Consider the following 24,238-nt stretch of genomic DNA (forward strand, 5'->3'; position numbering starts at 1 on the left):
GTGTATCTACTGCAGGAAAGCAAGCAGGCTGTCTTTGTTCGTGGTGAAATTTTCACTTTGCTGCACCTATCATAACCAATCCCCTGTCTTAAATATGAATCTGTTCCCATACTGATAGTATCCTACAATTGCTTCCATATTCCAGTTTTTCATAGATCTCCTTGTCACTACGTCACTTTCATTCTTCGGGAGATTATGGAACTTCCTTCCAATGAACTTCCTCCAACGTCCAGAGATTCCAACACACATTTCCTATTCCCTACTTGCCTTGAGATAAACATTATCGTTGTTTCTCGTAAAGAGCTATGAGATCCAGGTCGACAGTCCGGTGTGTGAATTCTGATACCCTGTATTGATGTACTGCTTGTATAAGTACATGTGATTATAATTGATTAGCATAAAGTATGCGCAAATATCTCACGTTAGGTATCATCCTATTCTTCCGCCTGGAGTTGATGTAAGAAATTGCGAAAAACAACTTCTATGGCGACCAAAAGTGGAATTTTAACCCATTTTCTTACTCAGTTATCTTACCCGTTACTCTATGAATCCTATTTCAGCTTCTAAAGCCCATCTTACGAACTCAAGTATCAAACCCAGAGCAAATGGTCAGGATGCCATTATACTAACCCCTAGCGGCGTGGAATGTGTGTAACAGGTCTATAAATGACTCTAAGCTGATTACACTACCAGGCTAGTGAATTATTTTCCATTATGTTGTCTTTACAGTAAATTTCCGAGCGAGTTGCCTACGCGGCTTTGGGTCACATAGGCGAGAGTTTTCACTCGGGAGAAAGGTTGCAATACTACTGTCGGCAGCCTTGAAGATGATTCCTTCTGTTTTCCTTTTTCACGTAAGAGAAATTCTGGTGATACGCTATACTTTAATTAAGGCCTCTGTCCTAGCCCTGTTCTATTCCGTCATCGCAATGGAACTTCTCTGAGTCTGTACGATGTAAATCAAATAGAAGAAACACGTTTTTCTTGAACTTAAAGGAAGTTTTTCTCTCATTCTGCGCTCGCTATAGTTTCCTCGTAGTCATGAATATATTTATAGTAAAATACCATTTATTCGTTGATACTACAGCTTTAGATTTGTACATGCGTATTTGTTGCCCCTGCTTTCATCAAATGTTTTCGGAATGTGTCTCTCATTTTACCTAACAATTCACAAATTTCAGAATCAGTATGTCTCACCTCACATAATTTTCCTACCTCAGGTGTGGTCCTTCAACATTTCTACTTCTTTTTCCTATCGAATTGAAAATATTCCTCTACAATCTATGAACGTTCTAACTCAGTAAGTACCCAAAATACTCCAGTCTTCTTATTTGAATGGCTGAAACGATGTATAGTTCACTAAACAATTTGCAAATTTCAAACTTGTATCTTCTTCCTAACACCTAGTGTTATTCCACTGGCCAATAATAATAATTTTTCTAATATTTTATGACGATCATTACATGCGTAAGGCCAACGGCCGTAGCCGTGTTGAAACACCGGATCCCGTGAGATCTCCGAAGTTAAGCAACATTGGGCGTGGTCAGGAGTTGGATGGGTTGCAACGCGCCGTTGGTGGGGAATGGAGGAGCGGAAAGGAACTGGCCACCCTACCGCACGTAAACTCCGGCTCAGCAACACCTCTGCGGAGGTTCGGACCTGCCTTCGGGCAGAATAATCCTTACCTTACCTACATGCGCAAGCACAAAAATTCGGGAATATTGTATAGTAGCTGAAGTTCCTATTAGATTAGTACTTTCTCAAAGAATATCGTCATTATTACGGAGACAGAGTCTATTTATGAACCAAATTTTCCATATTACTACACTCTATTTTCCTATCACTTTATAGGAAAATAAGGCATTGCGAATCAGATCCACTGATTATTTTGAATTCATAATAATATCTTCTTATCATTATCGTTTTGTCAAATTCCAGTCAGTGGGTAATTTTAAATTTTAATCTATCATTGTATTTCGTATCATTTCATGTCAAGTCCATTTAAACACAAATAATAATAATAATAATAATAATAATAATAATAATAATAATAATAATAATAATAAACCAACCCGTGTGGGGATTTACCAGTTACCTCCATCGGGCGCGTCCCATTGGAATTGGGGAAGGTCGCTGGCTCTGCCGCCAGCAGAGTCAGAGGGTAGTAGGGAAATAAAATACCACCGTTTAAAAAGAACTGTCCCTTGCCTGGGTTACGGCGAAGACTGGTAAATGACCAGAAGCCAGAAAACATCTTGAGGTAACCTCTAGGGCTAACAACCCTAGTTGTAAAAGGATGGGTACCCGTCCAAAGCAAAGTCAAGTCAAAAAGCATGATGGCACAACATTTCAAGAAACATACCCCAGGGGGTAAATCTTCGGATAAATCCCTCGTCGTGAACGCCACGGCGCACGAGTCTCATTCGGATTCTGGGGGAGACTCGACATCATGCAAGAGACGAGTCGGAGCGTCTCGGTGTAGCCCGAAGAGTCAAAAACTCAGGCCAAAATCTAAAACCTTTCTAGCAACTTTCAACATAAATTCACTTACACAAACTGGCAAGCTGAAAACCCTCACCAAAGCTCTTCACGAAAATCAGATATCCATAATGGCCCTACAGGAAACAAGGTACCCGGATGAAGAGATTTTCGAATCCGAAGGCTACCGATTTTTCAAGAGCAAAGCACAAAGAGGAATCCTCAATGGAGCTGTGATGCTTGGAACCGCGTTTGCTGTTAGAACCAAGATCCTTAAATCGGTTGCAAATTTCGAACCTGTGAATGACAGATTGTCTATACTCACAATTAAATGCGCGAACAAAATCTACGCCCTAGTTAACGCACATGCCCCTACAAACAATAAGAACAAGTCTGATCCAGACGAAGTTGATAATTTCTGGGACCTACTGGATGAAAAATTAAACGAAATCCCCAAACACCATGTCAAGCTTCTTTTGGGTGACTTCAATGCCCAACTAGGTCGTGAACAGAAGTACAAGAAAGTTATAGGAAATTACCCTGCTCACAAAAGAACCAATCCCAATGGCAAAAGACTGGTGTCCATTTGCGAAAATCACAACCTGCAGGTCATGTCGACCCACTTTCGCCATCTACCCAGAAAGCAAATGACTTGGCGTTCTCTCGTCCAAACTCTCGGAGAGTTCCAAATTGATCATGTTGCAATCTCCAGGAGAAACAGCCCTGAGATTATGAATGTCAAGGTAAAGAAAGGCATCAATGTGGCCTCAGATCACTATATGTCTCTTATCAAATTCAAACCAATTCCCGCAAACACAAGGAAGACAACCAAACAGATCACACGCTTCGACAATGATAAACTTCGGCAAAGGGTCGAGGAGTTCCAGGAGAAGGCTAGACCAAATGATTGTGACTTCAACAACGCCAAAAATCTCCTTGTTGAGGCCGCCAAAGACGTTGCAGAAATCAAGAGAAGCAAAAAGCATGCCTGGTGGAATGGTACCTGCGAATCAGTCCTCCAAGAAAGACTCAATGCGTGGAAACAGTACTACTCTACGAAATCAGAAAATGATTGGGAAACCTACAAAACCCAACGTGCCCAAGCAGCTAGGGTGTTCAGAACTGAGAAACGTAAATACGAAAAATCTCTCATTGAAAAGATAGAACAAAACTTTAGGAAGAATGAAAGCAGAGAGTACTACAGGGCCTTCAAACGCAAACTCACTGGCTATAAACCACCATCTCTATGCTTTGAGCGAAAGGACGGCACTCTGGCGACGTCAAATGAAGAAAATTGCAGCATTCTGGCAGACTACTTCAAGAATTTACTTAATTGCTCTAAACCACAAAGCCCCATTGAGACCAAGGAACCCTTACTCAGGTACCCAGTTTCCAGACCACCTGACAGAGATGAAATCAAGCGCCACATTGCCCGTCTCAAAAATAACAAAGCGCCGGGGGAAGACTCAGTAGTAGCAGAACTATGGAAATATGCCCCAGAGGAATCACTTGATATCTTGCAAAAGCAAATAGAAGAAATTTGGAACAAGGAGACCCTACCCGAAGATTGGAAAATAGCTTTGATCCATCCACTACACAAAAAAGGCAGCATGAAGAACATCAACAACTACAGAGGAATATCTTTACTACCCGTGACTTACAAAATTCTATCACTTGCCATCCTGGAGCGTTTGGAAGCACAAGTCGAACATCAAATAGGTGAATACCAAGGAGGGTTCAGAAAAAGTCGCTCAACAGCTGAACAGATCCAAAATCTCAAAACGATCATCAGATATTGTACACTAAGGTCCAAGCAGTATGTGTCTGTCTTTGTGGACTTTAAGAAAGCGTACGACTCCATTGACCGAGAAGTCCTGCTAAACATCTTAAATGAATTTGGAGTTGATTTGAAACTGCTGGCATTAATTAGAGCCACCCTGACCGATACAAAATCCAAGGTGAAGTTCCAAGGATGTCTCTCGCATTCCTTTGACATCAAAACAGGAGTCCGACAAGGTGATGGGCTATCCCCGATACTCTTCAACTGTGTTCTTGAAAAGATCATCAGAACCTGGCGGGTGAGATTACAGGAAACCAACTACAGTGCATTGAGAATAGGAACCAAATCCAAGGGGATCGCAACAGACTGCTTAGCATTTGCCGATGATATTGCTGTTCTCTCAAACGACATAGAAACCGCTAGAGCTCAAGTTGAAATTTTAAAGGAAATTGCCGAACAAACTGGTTTGCAGATATCGTTTGAGAAAACGGAAGTAATGACTAACATCAAAGAGGCTCCACCAAAACTCCATACGAAATACGGGGACATCACCCGAGTAGACAAATTCAAATACCTGGGTGAGATAATCATGAAAAATGGACTGGACAAAGAAGCGCTTCAGGAGCGAGTACGCAAACTGGAAATAGCTTACCAAACATCCCGCACAATCTACATCAAAAAATGCCTGTCCCAAAACACCAAGATACGTCACTATGAAACAGTTCTGAAGCCAGTAGTTCTATATGCAGCCGAAACCCTGTCTCTAAATGCCAACAAAGGACTCCTTGAAGAACTGGAGAAAAAAGAACGCAAAATTGTGAGAGGAATCTTGGGATCAAAGTACAGAAATGGAATCCATCAAAAGAGATCCAACGAGGAAGTCTACAGCAAAATAGAGAAAACTACCGACACAATCAGAAAAAGACGGGCACGGTTTTACGGTCATCTGAAAAGAATGGACGGAAGAAAGTTAACTAAAGAAATCTTTCACTTTTTTGATTCAAACCCCAAAACCACAATTCCCTGGTTTAGAAATATCAAAGAAGACCTGCAAATGCTACATATCTCAGCTGAAGACGCCCTTAACAGAGATCTCTTCCGCAAGAAAATATTGACGAACGGGCTAAACCGAGACGAGCCAACGAAGAGAAGTCACGGTGCCCCTTGGACAGAGGAGCGCAAGCAGGCCCACTCACAAAGAATAAGGGAAATTTGGGCTCTAAACAAGGCCAAGTTCAGTGTCAAATGCAACAAGACTTAACGTGGTCCTTGATGGCCCCAGCGAATTATATATATATATATATATAATAAACCAAACCCCATAGCACTACAGCCCTTGAAGGGCCTTGGCCTACCAAGCGACCGCTGCTCAGCCGAAGGCCTACAGATTAAGAGGTGTCGTGTGGACAGCACGATGAATCCTCTCAGCCGTTATTCTTGGCTTTCTAGACCGGGGTCGCTATCTCACCGTCAGATAGCTCCTCAATTCTAATCACGTAAGTTGAGTGGACCTCGAACCAGCCCTCAGGCAAAGGTAAAAATCCCTGACCTGGTCGCGAATCGAACCCGGCGCCTCCGGGTGAGAGGCAGGCACGTTACCCTAACACCACGGGGTCGGCAATAATAATAATAATAATAATAATAATAATAATAATAATAATAATAATAATAATAATTCGTATTACAATCAGGTGGATGAGATCGTAAAGGAAGGTAATGTTCGGCGCTGTCCTAGAACAACTTGTAGCACGCCTAAAAAGATTGTTTAAATAACCTGCTCTTTGGACATTGGTCCAAATATTTTAATGAATTCCCTAGCTTGCTAAGTATTTACGTCTATTTCGTTATTATGATAGAGTGTCCAGCTCCATGGCTAAATGGTTAGCGTGCTGGCCTTTGGTTACAGGAGTCCCGGGTTCGATTCCCGGCAGGGTCAGGAATTTTAACCATCATTGATTAAATTCGCTGGCACGGGGACTGGATGTACGTGTCGTCGTCATCATCATTTCATCCTCATCACGGCGCGCAGGTCGTCTACGGGAGTCAAATCAGATGACCTGCACCTGGCGAGCCGAACATGTTCTCGGACACTCCCAACACAAATAGCCATACGCCATTTCATTTCATGATGGAGTGTTTAGACTATTCGAAAGGACCATTTATATACTTAAAGACGATAATCCATATATTAAGTGTTAGTATATTTTTGTAGAGTCCGCCTCTGTGGTGTAGTGGTTAGCGTGATTAGCTGCCACCCCCGGAGGCCCGCGTTCGATTCCCGGCTCTGCCACGAAATTTGAAAAGTTGTATGTGGGCTGGAACGGGGTCCACTCAGCCTCGGGAGGTCAACTGAGTAGAGGTGGGTTCGATTCCCACCTCAGCCATCCTGGAAGTGGTTTTCCGTGGTTTCCCACTCCTCCTCCAGGCGAATGCCGGGATGGTACCTAACATAAGGCCACGACCGCTTCCTTCTCTCTTCCTTGCCTATCCCTTCCAATCTTCCCATCCCTCCACAAGGCCCCTGTTCAGCATAACAGGTGAGGCCGCCTGGGCGAGGTACTGGTCATTCTCCCCAGTTGTATCCCCGACCAAGAGTCTGAAGCTCCAGGACACTACCCTTGAGACGGTAGAGGTGGGATCCCTCGCTGTGTCCGAGGGAAAAGCTGACCCTGGAGGGTAAACAGATGATGATGATGATGATGATATTTTTGAAGATATTATCCACAAGCTTCACACAGTCCATCACCAATTCATCGACATGAAGAAAACTAACTGTTAATTATTTGTACGTGTACTGAAATATAATATTGCTAATTCTCTACATGAATATTATTGTTTCTTTTTAAAATCTGCTTTACGTCACACCAACACAGATGGCCTTTTGGCGACAATGGGATAGAAAAAGGCATGGAGCGGAAAGGAAAACGCTCTTCAGGGATGTCGACAGTGGGTTTCGTACCCAATATCTCCTGAATGTAGAGTAACAGATATGTGACCCATCCGCACAGCCGCTCTATCGTACATTACTCTATCACATATAAAATAACAGCACACAGGTAAAATACCAACATTTCGACGAAGAAGTGGACAGTTATCTACCACAAGTTTGCCAGAGTAAAAGTGTGTACTGTATTTCGTTTTCATCATGGAAGAAACGAAGTAAAGTAACAGAATCGACGAGTTTCTCAACACAACTGTAGATTGATACAAGCATAGTGGAACATACCAGTCGTGCTTTGTAACAGTTTCTTACAAAAAATTGAGAGAGATTTTTGATCAAATCCACTCTCATCCCCACCAAGATTCGGGTTTGCCAAATGACGGGAGATTTGAAATGAAGCAGAAGCAAGAGTTATGATCTAATTCATGTATCCACATTTAAGTAATTTTCGTTATTTATTTGTAAACAATCATTATAAACAGAAGTATGATTTATTTGGTATATTATCATTCAAAATAGCAATAGATCCTTTCGAACATATTCGCTTTAATATGATGATAATATGAGATCTACGACTGATATTCTGCTTTCAGAACATCGAACATGCCTATAACGTATATTTTGAAGTGAAGAAGTCAGTAAAAAATTTAATGTCGAATATTCAAACAATTTATTCGTATGTATTTGATTTTCTAGCACCCAATATTAATTGTTTCCAAGCTTGTACAATAAAAGGGACATTTCATGGGATCAAATGAAACACATTACTAACGAATTCAGTCTAATACACATAAATGCTTAAGTCTTTCTCTACTGTCATTAGCTACTAACACTTACCTTCCATCGAGCAGTATTAGAAGTTTCGTGGTGGAGCACTCCATTTTGTTTAGCTTGAGTGTTGACGATCTTCCTGCTGAACAATACCCGAGCGATGAGACTGTACAACACACACGACAGAATCACGGGGACCACGAAGAACACCAGTAGGTCGATGAAGAAGTAGACAAGATACTGAGATCGTGGTAACTTGAAGTCGCATTGGACTATGTCCCGATAGCCCTGGAAAATAAAAATTCTTGTTACTTCAAAATATAATATTTTGTACACACATCTGAAATAGATCCCTTAAGATAATTTGAAATGCCATATACATGTGCTAAAATTGCAAAATTTCTCTGAAATATTTTGTTTGATTTAGATATAATTTTGGCACCCAACTTAAGTTTGAAGAACCAGAATGAAGCAACCATCCTGATATGAATGTGATGTATAGCTTTATTTTTTGAAGCATTTTTGAGAGGAACACATATTATTTAAGGGTGTCAGACTCTTATAAATTCTTTGGATGGAGGGGTCCCTTGTGATTGGTTTCAAAACTTTACAGTAATTTGTACATTCTACTGATACTGTATTAAAATATCAAATGCCAAATTTTGTCACCAAACTAATTTTTTTGTGTATTTATGCAATGAAACACATCACTCCAAATAGCCGTATTGTTGTGAAGTTTTCACTAACATATTTACACAAATTATTGTAAACGAAAACCTACTCCGTGCCTTGGGTTTGGAAATGCTGAAGTTTTAGAGAATTACAGTATGTGAAAAATGGTGATGTTAGAACCACAGTATTACTTAGCGTATGAATCAGTTTATTTCAGAATCAGGACATATCCACATCAATGTATTTATAATTTTCAAGAAATATGTTTTATGATTCAGAATGGAACGAAATTATTTCAAACTTTCCGAGTTTCTAATTAAAACGTAGTAACAGGCCATCAAAGGGAACTTTATTTCTTGGATTGGCTCATAAATGAAGTAATGAAGTACACTTCCCGTAATGTTCCGTTATTTTGCGAAGAAAATGAACTTTGGTTCTTCTACCCCACGGGGAGAGGTGATACTCCCACGTGGCGCGTCCCAGGTGGCGGATAGTAGGGTCCTAACCGGCTTGCCGGCGGATTTGAGGGAAATAAAATACCTCTCGCGGACCAAACACACAACCCCTGTGGGTGGGGGAGGCAAACGAATAATACACCCACGGTATCTTCTACCTGTCGTGAGAGGCGACTAAAAGCGGCGACCAAGGGATGATTGGATTAGAACCATGAAACTACTTTTGATTAGTACCATCACGCCCGGAACACCATCGGTCGCTTTTACTTGCGAGTAGTACCACTCTGTTAGGTACTCCATGTTTTTGTGATTCGTAGCACTCGAGTGAGTTTCGAGTACCCGTGAGTCGTGCCCGTGTGTGCAACACCACAGGTCTGGGCGTTGCCTGTGAGTTGTACCCGTGTGAGCGACACCGTAGGTCTGCGTTGCCAGTGATTAGTACCCACTCTGTAGGAACACCATGGGAATACCGGCGCCCGTGATTAGTACACCTAGGTGAGGAAACTCATTGGTTTGCGTTGGCTATGAGTGGCGCCATTGTGTGAGAAACACCATAGGTCTGCGTTACCTTTACGACGTACAATACTTATGAGTAGTACCTTAATGTTTGGAACACAGTGAGTTTACGCTACCTTTGATTAGTACCGCAGCTTGAGAAATATCATGGTTCTCCTTTACTACCGATAAGCGCCATTAGCATCATTGTGCTTTATAAGTGGTCCCTTGGTCACTAATACTATTATTTACAATCTTTTTTGAGTCTGATCCACTGTTTTGTTTGTTTGCTTTTTTTGTTTTTGTTGTGTTCATGTCCATCCATTAATTCTTCATGACATTTTTAAAAATTTTGTTCAGTGGTTGCTTTTCAATTTTTCGTTGTTATCTCATTTCGTACCATTAGGGGCCGATGACCTCGATGTTAGGCCCCTTTAAACAACAAGCATCATCATCATCAATACCATGGTTCTACTTTCCTAGCGATCAGTACCGTTATGAGGGGCCGATAACTTGGATTTTGGACCCCCTTTTGACTGCACGCATAATGGATTCAGTTTTATGCTATACCAGTAGTCCCTTGGTCAGTAATACTATTGTGTCACGTCAGTTTATATGAATGTGAGGCATTGCGGGTCGCATCCACTGATTGTTTTAAATTCATGTCCTTCCATTCATTCTTCGTTCTCACGCTTTGCATTCTGGTCAGTGGAGAATTTTAGACTTTTAATATGTCATTCCATTTCGTCTCATTTCGTACCATTAGGGGCCGATGACCTCGATGTTAGGCCCCTTTAAACAACAATCATCAATCAATCATCAATCGGTTCTTCTACCATGACATTTTTACTTTATTTTCTTGGAAACTAATGATGTTGTATTAAAACAAATTATAGTCCTGTAAATATATTATGAAAGAAAAATAAATCTGAGACCTGAAACAGAGAATTCTATGTGTTCGTTAATTTTATTATCATTAATTATTTATAACTCTGACTCTAGCCCGCCTGATAGTTATGGTCTAAAGGCGACATGTCTATATTTTCTGACACCGTGATTACTCTATCCCAAGTCTCGTTGGTGGTAAAAAGATCACCACCAGAATGTGGGCCCACAGTGTAGGACGGTGGTGGTATAAAATTTATAATCACTTAATTGTGTACCAAAAGTCTGGATTCGATTCCAAACCCCTCCGCAGTGTTCATATGGATTGAGGCCGTATGGCGCTGTTGATGATGATTCGTTCGTCGGGTGGAGATGTTACACCTTGAGAAGATCGCTTAGCGTACATCGACAGGATTAGGCTATATGGCGACTTCACGTTCAACTCTCTGCCTATCTCATCATCATTATAATCATCATCACACATCTACATACAGACGTGAAAGTTGCCCAAGAGGGTCAAATAGAAAGACCTGCGCCAGATGAACGGAACATGTCGGATGCTCCCTGAACAAAATACCAAACACTAAATACAGGGTGGTCGGAAACAACGTGACCCGGGGATAATCAATTGACAATTGCAGTGATAATGTTGAACCGAATTGAACAAGAGCGAAAGTGAGTTTCCGGGAATTACAATGGAACCTGTTGTTGCTAATTCTAACCAAATAGATCCATATACACGAGGAAATATTAATAATTTGTTATTATTATTATTATTATTATTATTATTATTATTATTATTATTATTATTATTATTATTATTATTATTATTATTATTATTATTATTATGTTATTGGTTTCACATCTCACTAGCTACGTTTTACGGTTTTCACAGACCCCAAGGTGCCGGTATTTTTTCCCTCAGTGGGTGGTGTACTTAAGTAGGATACCCAACATTTCTAATTAAAATACTGTAAGGCTACAATGATTCTTATGAAAATAATTACAGTCGTAATTAAATCTAAAACTGAACTATAAAGATGATTTTCTTAATTTATATCATGGGTGAGGGAAAATCTCACAACGCACCCGCTTCCGTTCCTAGTAACCTCGCGCCCTGTGCCGGCTTATTACCCAATTTACTACCTCATACTGATCTCGTTTCTCACCACAACGCTTGCCCCCTTCTACCTCATCGCTCTTTACCACCGTGCTATACCCTTCCCGTTCATATAAAGTGTTGTCTGTTTACATGAACTATACGTGCAGTTGGATGTTTACACATATTCAGGGACTTTTCTCTGGTCTTCATAAATAGGCCATGATAGCACCACAGTTAAATTACATTTTCTGTGTGTGTCACGACTCATGGGGAGCATTTCGATTTCGAACAGAAAACAAATGTTTTTTCAAGCAGAGAGAAGCGAAAACGTATAATTAGCTATAAATGGAAAATAAACACATTGTTCTTTACATATAAATGAATAGCATATCCGCAATGTTTTCAGTAATTGATTGGTCCACAAAGAGTTCCATAGCGAATGCTGCGGAGAAGCACAGGTCATCTGGTAGGAAATTAAAATAGGTATGCATTAGGGCAATGGGGCTCGGGGCATCGGGGCTTTATACAGGGGATCCTTACAAATAAAAGGTGATTCACCTTAGATGTTACACCAAAATAACTTCTATTCCTTTAAAGGTATCGATATTTCGTTTCTATGGTCTTCAATGGTATTAACAAACTCGTAAAATGCGGAGCTACATTTTTCCGCTGGAATATTGATAATGGAGATATGGACACCAACTTCTATAGTCATGTTTGCTCAATTTAGCAAAGTTAGAATTGTTACAAATTGAGACATGTAACGGATTTATACATCCGACACATACGTTTCGAAATATAAATAATATTTCAATTGAGAACTTAGTAGTTGTGAGCGGGCGCTGATCTTGCCGTATCAAACCGTTCGTTGGCGCAAGCTGTTGTTGACACACGAGCAACTTCCTTGTCATGATCCCAGCCCCACAACAGGTAATGCATGTATGTGAAGTAAAAGCATTCTCGAAAGTACAGCGTGATGTATACTTTGGGTGTTCAATGTTTTTATGACGGGCGAACTGTACTGGGGGTACAATTTCTCTGTCCCGTTGAAGTGCGCGCCTTCTAGAAGGCCATCTGTGTGGTGAATCCGGAACTAATGTAACTCAAGATACTTGGACCATTAACCTTTAAATATGTCTACTATCGGCCTATGTGCCCCCTCTGACGGGATTACGGAAAATTACCTCTTGAGGGAATTTTCAATTTTCAATGTTTGTAAACATTAAGTTTTTTAGACCTTTTTTCATGTGCTAAGGTTGTCAACACTCCAAAGGCTTCCTTCTTCCTTAGTTGTTAACCAACCATTAATTTTGTGTATATTTCTCAAGCCAATTAAAATTGGGGTGTGTACAGATATTCTGCCTAGCTCAAAATAATTCTAGAACTTTCCCCTCTGAGACGCTAATATAGCTGGGCGCTTTAGAGCCGTATTGTTATCTTCATTGCTCCTGTCTAGTGTGTGTGCGGCGTAATAAGGGGGCAGGTGCTGCCTGCCATCGTCGGAAGGTCCAACTACTCAAGGTAATGGCAGAAATTTCTTAACATGTGACATCTCCACACAGATAACTGGAGGGGAAGGTTTCAAACTTCTTTAATTAATGTAAAGGTCTAAAATCACTGTTTAAATGTAAATTCTCGGCATGTCTGAGAACTTTGTTCAAATCCCTGCTAGGAAACATGTAATTTAAGGGGAAAAAAGAGTGTTCACCCTCTGTTAAATTCCCATTCACCTTCTTCAAACTGCTTTGGTACTTAATATTTTGCATCCAGTCGCCCCTTTGTAGTATAGGCTTAGCCTCTGCAACTTCGGGCCATAAGCTCAATTAGGGTTGTAAGTGTTTCTCTAAAAGGAGTGCAAGTGTTTTTACTCCTAGCCTGTTGTTCATGTCCGATCGTCTGAAACCTTTAATTTTTGAATTACTGTAAGGCCATTTAGTATGAGCATCCATTGCCCCCGTTTAAAGTGTAATTACTGATAGACAAATCTATAAATGACTCTCGAGCAGGAGTGACTATAAACACAGTATTTGAAGTTTATCTGGCGTAATTTTGTAAGAACCTTGTGCCTCTGAGAAGCTGGACTGTAGTAAGTTGTGGAGCTCAGTCTCCAGGAATGCAAATGAATGGAGCAACATGCTGTTGTAAAAGTGTACCCGTTTTGAGCTATTTTGCTCAAGACTTGTAAATTATTGAGTCAATAATTTTCTCTACTGTACCTGATTTCTGGACTCACAGTCCGTTGTCGTGATCAGGAGCTCATTTTTGTTGCTTCTTCTTTCTTCTTTCTTTCTTTCTTGCGAACCGGCCAAACTTAGGACCACGTCAGTACCACTTCACTTCCTTCTAATCATCCCTTCTTCCTTCCTCTTTCTCCACAGTGCCTTCATTCTTTCAGCCACGAACCTGCTACGCAGGCGTAGCAGGGGGAGAGGTGATACTCCCACGTGGCGCGTCCCAGGTGGCGGATAGGGGGGTCCTAACCGGCTTGCCGGCGGACTTGAGGGAAATAAAATACCTCTCGCGGACCAAACACACACCCCCTGTGGGTGGGGGAGGCAGACGAATAATACACCCACGGTATCCCCTGCCTGTCGTGAGAGGCGACTAAAAGGGGCGACCAAGGGATGATTGCATTCGAACCATGAAACTACATGTACTTAGTACCACCACGCGGAGAACACCAAGGGTCGCTTTTACTTGTGCGTAGTACCACTATATTACGTACGAAATAGGTTTATGATTAGTAGCACACAGGAGCACCGCGCGGTCGGCTATTGTAGTACCTGTGATTAGTACCACTATATGAGCAGAACATGGGATGATAGCTACCATGGTTCTGCCTTGCCTATGATTAGTACCCACTATATGAGGAACACCACGGTATAGGGAGAGGTCCCTGTGGTTAGTACTCTCATGTGATGAACACCATAGGTTTGCGTTGCCTGTAAATGGCGCCGCAAAGTGAGAACAACATAGGTCTGTATTATACGTCGAATTTCATAACCTCTGAGTAGTACAATAATGTGTGGAACACCGCAAGTCTCTGCTACTTTTGATTAGTACCGCAACAGGACGGATACCATGGTTCTGCATTACAAGCGATAAGTATCATTCTGAGGGGCCTCTGATCTGTATTTTGGACCCATTTAGACACCAAGCTTCTTCGATTCAGGATTGTGCTTTGGAAGTGGTCCCTTGGTCTGTACTACTATTAACTATGATAGTTTTTTGAGACGGATCCACTGATTGTTTTAAATTCATTTTCATTCATTCATTCATTCATTTATTCATTCATTCATTCATTCATTCTTCATGACATTTTTTATTTTGGTCAGTGGATGATTTTGAACTTTTACTTTGTCGTTTCATTTCGTACCATTAGGGGCCGATGACCTCGATGTTAGGCCCCTTTAAACAACAAGCATCATCATCATCAACATCATTCTTTCAGAATGTTGCGCTCCTCTCTCTTCAGTCCATCTTCCCCCTCTGCGCTCTTTCTTTTCTTCAACCAGAACTTTTATGCTGGAAAGTCTTTTCCTGAATTGGTCTCTGTCACGACATTCTTCATCTGCAATTACTAACCTCTTGAGTTCTTCCTTCACCTGCTTGGCATATCCTCCCTGGCTCTTCAAGTAGTATATTTTATTAAAAATTTGTTTATTTAACCTTGCTGGATCCATTCTGACCATGTGTCCATAGAATCGCAGCCGTCTTTTCCTTATTGTTGTTTCCAAGTCTTCTGTTCTTTTGTATATCTCCTTATTTGATCGTAATCTGTAGTTTCCCTCTACCACCCTTGGGCCGTAAATCCTCCTCAATATTCTCCTTTCAATCTTTAGTAGTTTTTCCAGGTTCGTTAGTGTTGCTGTTTCCACCCCATACAGAATCACTGGTTTTACCACAGCATCATAATGTCTTAGTTTCGCATTGATGGAAAGATTATTTTTGTTGTAAATGGCTTTGGTGGCAATGTTTAGCCTTTCCAACTTAAGTCTTCTATTTTTCATGGCCTCTTTATCCATCCCGTTGCTGCTGATAATCTCTCCCAAGTATTTAAACTGCTTTGTGACCTTCACTTCGCCATATTTCGTCTTAATTGTTCTCTTCACATAATTCCTGTCCATGCTCATCATCTCTGGTTTTGTGAAGGAGATTTTTAAACCTGTTTTCTCGGCTATCTCCTGTAGTTCATTTATCTGTGTTATTGCTTCCTGTTCTGTCTCAGTGAAGAGTGCCAAATCATCAGCAAAGGCCAAACACTTGGGTTTTTTTCTATTTGCTTAACGTCGCACCGACACAGACAGGTCTTATGGCGACGATGGGACAGGAAGGAGCTAGGAGTGGGAAGGAAGCGGCCGTGGACTTAATTAGGTACAGCCCCAGCATTTGCCTGGTGTGAAAATGGGAAACCACGGAGAACCATCTGCAGGGCTGCCGACAGTGGGGCTCGAACTCACTGTCTCCCGAATACTGGATACTGGCCGCAATTAAGCGACTGCAGCTATCGAGCTCGGTAACACTTGGGTTTGACATGTTTATTTTTACTACCTATTATAGCACCTGAGTCTTTATGTTTCCGCAGTGTTTCCATGACCTTACCTTGCATGTTCAAATTTCCTATCTATCAAAATTTTAAAAAGAAGAGGAAAGGTAAAATTTCAAAATTTAGTGCTTTAACTTTTACTCTGGTTATTTTCCTGTCCACCAATTCACCCCAGCTCCTTCTTACACCTCTGTGAACCACGAATTTCCGTCATAATAATAATAATAATAATAATAATAATAATAATAATAATAATAATAATAATAATAATAATAATAATAATAATAAAGTTTTTACATCCCACTAACTACTTTAGACGGTTTTTGGAGACGCCGAGAAGCCGTATTTTTTCCAGCAGGAGTTCATTTACGTACCAGTAAATCTAACAACACGACGTGACGTATTTGAGCACTTTCAAGTACCATTGGACTGAGCCAGGATCGAACCTGCCAAGTTGCGGTCGCAACGGAACTAAAGACATGGAAGTTACGTTTATATTTTTCGATGAAATAAAAGAACGGTGCTGGTTACAAAGGAATGTAACTAAAGCTTTATTGTCCCTGTTTTGAGAATACAGTACATACGAACTAGTACAGTTCTATCTGGCCTTTCTCTGATTACCTGAAGTCGGCACATTGTATGTATTAAGCCCATTTTTACGGCCGTATGCCTTCTCTGACGCCAACCCTATGTGGAGGGATGTATTCGCTATTCAGTGTTTCTGTGGTGGTTTGTTGTGTAATGTGTTGTATGTTTAATAATGAAGACGGATATTAAGAATAATGAAAACATCCAGCCCCGAAACAGAGCAATTAACGAGATAAATATTGAGTCCCCGACCCGGCCGGGAATCGAACTCGAGACCCTTTGACCGAAGGTCACTTCACTGACCATTACCTTAAGGTGTCGGACGCAGTTCATAAGAATTGAAAAATTACAATGACATAGAAAAACTTAACAGCTCCTTAAAAAAAGTAAATGGATAGTGTCCGAGTCAGTTCGTTGGCAGTGATCTCAGTGGACATTAATACACCGTCATCTGCGTTCAGATATGTTGTAGGCAACAAGATTTTTTCTGTCCATGTGTTAATAATAATAATAATAATAATAATAATAATAATAATAATAATAATAATAATAATAATAATAATAATTGTACCGGGAGGTACACCTCTACTCCGCGCATTCAAAAGAAGCGCCTTAATGAACACTATATAAAAAAAAACGTGAAACTGTTTCTGCAGGAAGTTGGGACAGTAATCAGAAGATGTCACTACTGAATAATTGAGAAGTTTGTCATTTCTAAGTTTCCTAAACTGATTAGTTTTGTTTTGTTTTGTTTTGTTTTGTTTTGTTTTGTTTTGTTTTGTTTCGTTTCGTTTCGTTTCGTTTCGTTTCGTTTCGTTTCGTTTCGTTTCGTTTCGTTTCGTTTCGTTTCGTTTCGTTTCGTTTCGTTTCGTTTCGTTTCGTTTCGTTTCGTTTCGTTTCGTTTCGTTTCGTTTCGTTTCGTTTCGTTTCGTTTCGTTTCGTTTCGTTTCGTTTCGTTTCGTTTCGTTTCGTTTCGTTTCGTTTCGTTTCGTTTCGTTTCGTTTCGTTTTGTTTTGGCGTACTTCAAGAAGATTAAACTTTACTCCATAGATGTCATTACCAAAAAATCTGTCATGCACTTTGGTGCAAGGTGGAAGAACATGTGATTTAAAGAAGTTTTATGTTTATAGGTTTTCATAACGGTATCAATGTTCATTTATGTTTGGGATGGCAACACTTCTTTTTCATCCCGCCAGTTTTGAATCTGGCCAATTAGAAGTTTCTGCAATGATTTTTTAGCCTATCACATGCTTCTTGTCGCCTTTTGAATTGTCCAATAAAAATTGAGAGGGTGTGTCCGGATTAGTCCAGTATCCTCTCGAACCTTCCCTTCGGGTATATAAGCTGCGGATTTTCTGGCTACCTTGTCATTTGATCGCCGAATTTCTAAGATGGGAAGGTTCAAATTTCTAACTATGTAACCCCCTTTTTCTAAAATGTAAATTTTCTTCCGGCTAATGTAAAGTTTCATAAAGTCTTAAACTGTAATTCGGGGATAGACAGTGCGTTACCCTCTCGAGTTCCGCTTCAACTTGGTTTGAGGGGACTACGATATTTGTAACTGTCTTTCTTTCTCGTAATGCATTAAATTAACCTTCTTTCAAGTCACCTCAGTAGTTTGGGATTAGCCCCTGTAAAATCGAGTCGAGAGCCCAGTTAGGAATGTATACTTCATTATCTAGGAGTGCAAGTGTACGTCTCCATTCATTTTGTGTTCGGGCCAGTAATCTAACCTGTTCTTTTTCCACGAAGGCCCAGTAGTTTGGATAAAAGATACCCCTGTGTAAAAGCAATTTCAATTGTAAATTGTGCCTAAAGAGGCCAGAGAGTGTAAGATTTTTGATGTAATGTTGCCTTGAGTAGGCTGTAAGAAACGTGTTGATGTTGGAGAGCATGTAAGCTCTTTTCTAAGTTTTCTGTAATAGTGAGGGTTGCCTCTGGAAGGCTCGAGATTGTAACTTTTGGAGCAAAGTGCTCTTGCATTGGGGGATTTCTGCCCTTAGCTAAATAATACCTCATTTACGAAATTGTAAATTTGCAAACTAGGGGCTTGAAACCCCAAATTGTTAAACTTCTGAATCTTGGATTTTCCAATTCTTGAAATTGTCATTGTACCTGTATCCTCATTATTTTACTGAGTGAAAAATTTGTTCAGTTTGTGATTTAAAGATAAATATAACCTTTCTTAAAGTTTTAAATTAATTTTCTAGATTGTGGTTAGACCCATTCTAACCAGCATCTTCTTTCATCTCTGTGATCCACCAAAACACGGTAACAATAATAATAGTAATAACAATAATAATTTTACCATCAGTAACACCTCTGTCTAATGACAGGCAACACTGCACACGCCTGAGGGTGGTGAAGGTTTTAAAAAGTATTCAAGTTTATTAACACATGTCACTACTTCAGATTTTAGAGTAGCACCTAGCGGCTTGGAACATGTATGGTTTACTTGAGTATTTGTAACTGTTTAGGCTTTGGCAGAAGAATGCTTACGCGTTCGGTTTTCAAGTTGTAACTACCATGACTTTAAATTAAATAAGCCTATCATCGCTCAGCTCGCATCTAAGAATAGGGGATATCTTGAACCTTATGTATCTATCTGGATCGGATGACGAGCTGTGAGGTTCTCCTCACAACAATCCACCAGCGAGCTGGGGCAGTTCTAAAGTAGGCGGCTGGATTGTATTATATCTTGTGAACATATATGCGTGTGGTGACGGAAAGATATCAGCGTTCTCCCCTAGCATGTAACAGTTAGTATAGAGTCGCGTTTACCTTTAGTTCAATGTGGGCTAACTTACATGATTTAATTTTGTAACGTGTAGGTTCCAAGGATGTCTTCGGACAGAGTGCAACCACCCAAGTGGGCGTAGTTGTCTTAAGGATGTACGAGTGTTGACCCTCGTTTACCTTGTTCACTTTGCTTTTTGGTTACTAATCTTTTTCAATTTTCTAAATTTATCATCATGCATTTTAGTCAGGAATTTTCTTTTCGTCCTAATTACCAGGTAGTATGGCTTATCCTCTGTGTCACCGGCCTTCCGCCCCATTACGTTTTTTGGCAAGCCATGTCTCGGTATAACTTGAGTGGGCGAGCTGGCAGTGCGGTAAGGGGCGCGCAGTAGTGAGCTTGCATTCGGGAGATAGTGGACTCGAATCCCACTGTCGGCAGCCCTGAAGATGGTTTCCCATGCCAACACCAGGCAAATGATTGAGTTGTACCTTAATTAAGGCAACGGCCGCTTCCTTCTTACTCCTAGCCCTTTTCTAACCCATCGTCGCCAAAAGAACTATCTGTGTTGATGCGCCGTAAAGCCAATTGTAACAAAAGGGAAGAAAACCTGCATTCCTGGATCCTTAGGATTCCAAACGGGTATCGTCACTTCCCCGTAAAGTAAGGGCAGCGAGTGTCTAATTGGGTAAATATGATAAGTTTCAGGTGTAATAAGAGGTACCTGGATGTGAATTTTAGGCCCGTTCGGCCATTGGAACTTAAAGCAGAGAGTTCGACATATCTCCGAAATGTAACATTTATTACTGGAAGCTCTGGCTTCGTTATATAATACACTTCCTGTGAGTGGGGGACGCAGACAGTGAATACACCCACGGTATCGCCTGACGTTCGTAAGAGGTGACTAAAAGGGGAGACCTAGACTGAGAAATGTTTTGTGGCTTTGGTGCCATGAATCGTATCCCCTGTGGATGAGAGCGGCTCAATACATCCACAGCTAATCACTGCCTGTCGCAGAAGGCGACTAAAAGCGTCATGAGGCCATCGTCCCATCGTCCCATCTTTTCTTCTTTTCTAATATTTGTTTTCTTGAAGGTTGGTTCTAGACCGAAATAAAATTGGATACGCATGCTGCTCGGGGAGCGGCCTCTTACGAGTGCGACTAAGCTCGAAAGCCCAGACGGTATTCTCAACCCGTCGGGCGGGAGCGCCATGCACTCAGCAGTAGTATCGGCCCAACAACGCAGATTCCCGCATAGCCAAATGCCAGAAGAGCATATAATAATAATAATAATAATAATAATAATAATAATAATAATAATAATAATAATAATAATAATAATAATAATAATAATAATAATAATAATAATAATAATAATATTATCTAAAATTTTTATGGTGTCGAGAATCACTTGACCAAGTGCCAAAAATCGATTTCGAGATATTTACAAAAACGCATAATCCTTTGTATTAATTAATAATTCATGTGAAATGTAAAGTATTACGTGCCTAAACAAAGCCAAAGGAAATGAATTTTCTTTTAATGTATCAACATTAGTGAAATTTTAAATATATAGTCGTAATCTGTGATGAAAGCACTTGATGATTTGATGATTAATTGGGAATCCATCAGACTTTTCGTGTTTTGCATCACTTGACTAACAAAAAATTGTCATTTAGTGATACCATTTTTTTAATGAGTTCAGTGTAGAAGATGGTTCTTTTTAACGACTTTTAATGCTCATTTAAATACAGGATTATATTCTATCAAGTAACATACCGTGTGATATATATTGATCATATTCGTCTACAGACAGCATTCACAAATGTCTAACATTTTACGAATAAATAGAACAGGTATTAAACATTAAAATTACTCTATATATTGCTCATATAATATTTTCTAAAGCAATATTCTTCATAATAACCTCATGCAACATGAAACTGCAAAATCATGAATTATAGAATATAGTTTAGAAAGTACACTGGTATTGTGAGAGCACAGACCCTCTAAGTGTAATTCAATTTAGGATCTTAAACAATTTTGTATTCAAAAGCTATATTTATCACAATAGAACCCATCTATATCATCGTCTATTCCAGGATCACTGAACAAACCCTTATGGAAAGGCTTAGCATCTTTTGAAGTAAGATTCATGAGAGAGCGCAAGTCAATCAACTTCGCTTCTGAAACAGGTTTTCCATTGGGTGATAAATAGCATGAGCAGGCCATGTTAAATCTTCGGTTTTCTAAGATAAGAACACATTCTAATGCCATTAAACAATACCTATTAAGATTGATTTGTGAATTAACAGAAGATTATTGAGCCTTGCTCACATTAAGCATTTTAATCTTCGCTAGAAGGAGGATGCGCTCAGACCGAGGAAGAACGAACAATAAACTATATAATGTTTACACCTTTACCTACCAGATGGAGCAGTAATCTAAATAAATCAATCCTGGCGCTTTGTCCAGTGATTCATAATACCATCCACTGTGTACGCTATGGGGTGCATTCTCGGAACTAGGTACATCTGCGAAATGACTTGCTAGATGATTAGCAACTGTGGGTGGTTCAGTGATGCTACAGCTTGCAATGGATGGCCCTTTTATACCCGATGAGCGTTTAAATTTAAGTTTAGTTCATACTTGAAATGATGGTGTATATGACGTCATGGACGACTCATACCAAGTTGGCCAGAGTATGCTGCCTAAGACAGCTCTCATGAGCGCGAAGTCGTTTTCTTATAGCGGCTTCAATTTCTTCGTTCCACCAAGGAACGAGATTTCGACGAGGAGTCTCGGGAAAAAATGGAACGGACACCTTATCAGTAGCAAAAGTAACTTGTATAAGATATATCATCGTCTACGCTCCGCTATCCGAGTTGTTAAAGACAACGAGTGATGTGAACTTTGGCCAATCACCGCGTTTAAGAATCCATCGGGGAGGAGCCTCGATGGATTTGTGTTTGAGCAAATTAAGAATAATGGAGAAAATACTCAACGCCACAGAGGTCATCGTATACATCCCACCGAAGAACGCGAAAGAGCGCACGGCTACACAGATCAACTTCAATGCGGTGGGATGTACCGTGCACTACGCTGAAATGTGTGGTTTCCTCTGTATTCAAAATTTATAGATCGAGCTCTCCTATCAACTGTTCCGACTCCGTTCTTCTGGGCAAAGCGTTTCAGAGCTCCATCGTGGACGATGGGTGTTAAAATCACCCAATCAGAGGAACATAATATGTAGGAGCTGGTCTATAACATCGATTATATCATTAATATTCAGAGGCTGGCTTGTTGGGAAATGAACATTACAAACTGTAGTTATGACAGGCAACGAAACGCGTACTGCTACTACCTCCAGCTGGGTTCATAGAGGAGCCCCTTCGCTATAGGTATCAGACCGAATGAAAACACCAATACCACAGGGAATTCGTTTCTTGAATATTGACTATACTCGCGGCTAACTGACTTATTAATTGGCGCCTGTCATAACCGTTACAACTTCACTGCAACACTGCTAGCGTGAACGAAGTTATAAGCGGCGAGACGCTTTTGAACCTAAACGCTAAAATCAACTTCTACACCCGTGGATGTAATTGAATGTTCCATGTCCATCCTGCCTTCAGCGGGCGAGTTGATTAACGTTGAGGGCTTCTTGGACCCCTTTCGTTGCCAGGGTTTCGTCTTACGATGGGAGTGCTTAGCTTTCCCAGCAGATGGACCTGCTGGCGCTGATGCGTACTTTCTTGGCGGACGGTATGATGCTCCTTTCGCAGGAGGGATGGGGGAATGCCTAGTCAGCATTCCCTTTTTCTCCGACTCTCCTTCCTGTTTAAGCGGGCTGTTCGGTGTCAGCAAGACTTATCGCCAGCGAATGCTCTAACACGGCAAGAACAGCTCCCGCTCTCAGCTACTAAATTCTCATATTGAAGTACGAATTATATTTTTAAAAGGCAACTGTCCGATGTAGCAATGAGTTACATGTTTAAGTTTGTAAACAGTTTATACTTTTCTGATTAGGAAATAAATTGCTACAGTTCCATTTAAATAAAATGTATATTTCTATATCACAGTTATTAAACAATCTTATGGAAAACATCAACACAGTGTTTTACGAGCCTTTTAATAGCATGCAAGTATATGAGAACGTAATATTGATATCTTTTAAGGATTAGAAGTACTTTGGAGCGACATCATAGGTAAATAACATGGTACATTGAAGGTGGAGAGCACCTATTTATATAATATATTTTGTTAAAGTTAAATGAGATACAGGAAATCTAAGTGATGTTAAAAATGATTATGCAATTGCAATTTCCCATATACTTTTATTTTACGAGGGTCGAGTCATAAGTCATGGCAATTTTTTTTTTCTCGCGAACAGGAGACAACACGGAAATTCTAAGATATGCATTTGGAAATATAGGGCATGTACTTATGCATAGTGCCTGAAGACAAATTCTGACTTCAGGAGATTCTCGAAGGAAAGTGACAGAACACAGGCCATTGGTAAACATTGCTCTATTATGGCATAGACAACAAATACACAAGACTACGTAAAAAGGGCAGGTCTCCACTGGTTACAGACCTTCGAAATAATCACCCAAGGTGTCCACTGTGCGTTGCCAGCGGTGGGGCAGGCGCTGTATACCATTCGCTGCATGTGTATCGCTGACGTGTGACACCTCTCTCCGAAATGCTGTTACGATGTAGGGCATGACATGCACACCTAATGATTCCCGCAGCTCTGCATGGCATTGGCGTGCATTTCTGCCGCG

This window comes from Anabrus simplex, chromosome 4 (assembly GCF_040414725.1).
Source record: "Anabrus simplex isolate iqAnaSimp1 chromosome 4, ASM4041472v1, whole genome shotgun sequence".
Taxonomy (NCBI): domain Eukaryota; kingdom Metazoa; phylum Arthropoda; class Insecta; order Orthoptera; family Tettigoniidae; genus Anabrus; species Anabrus simplex.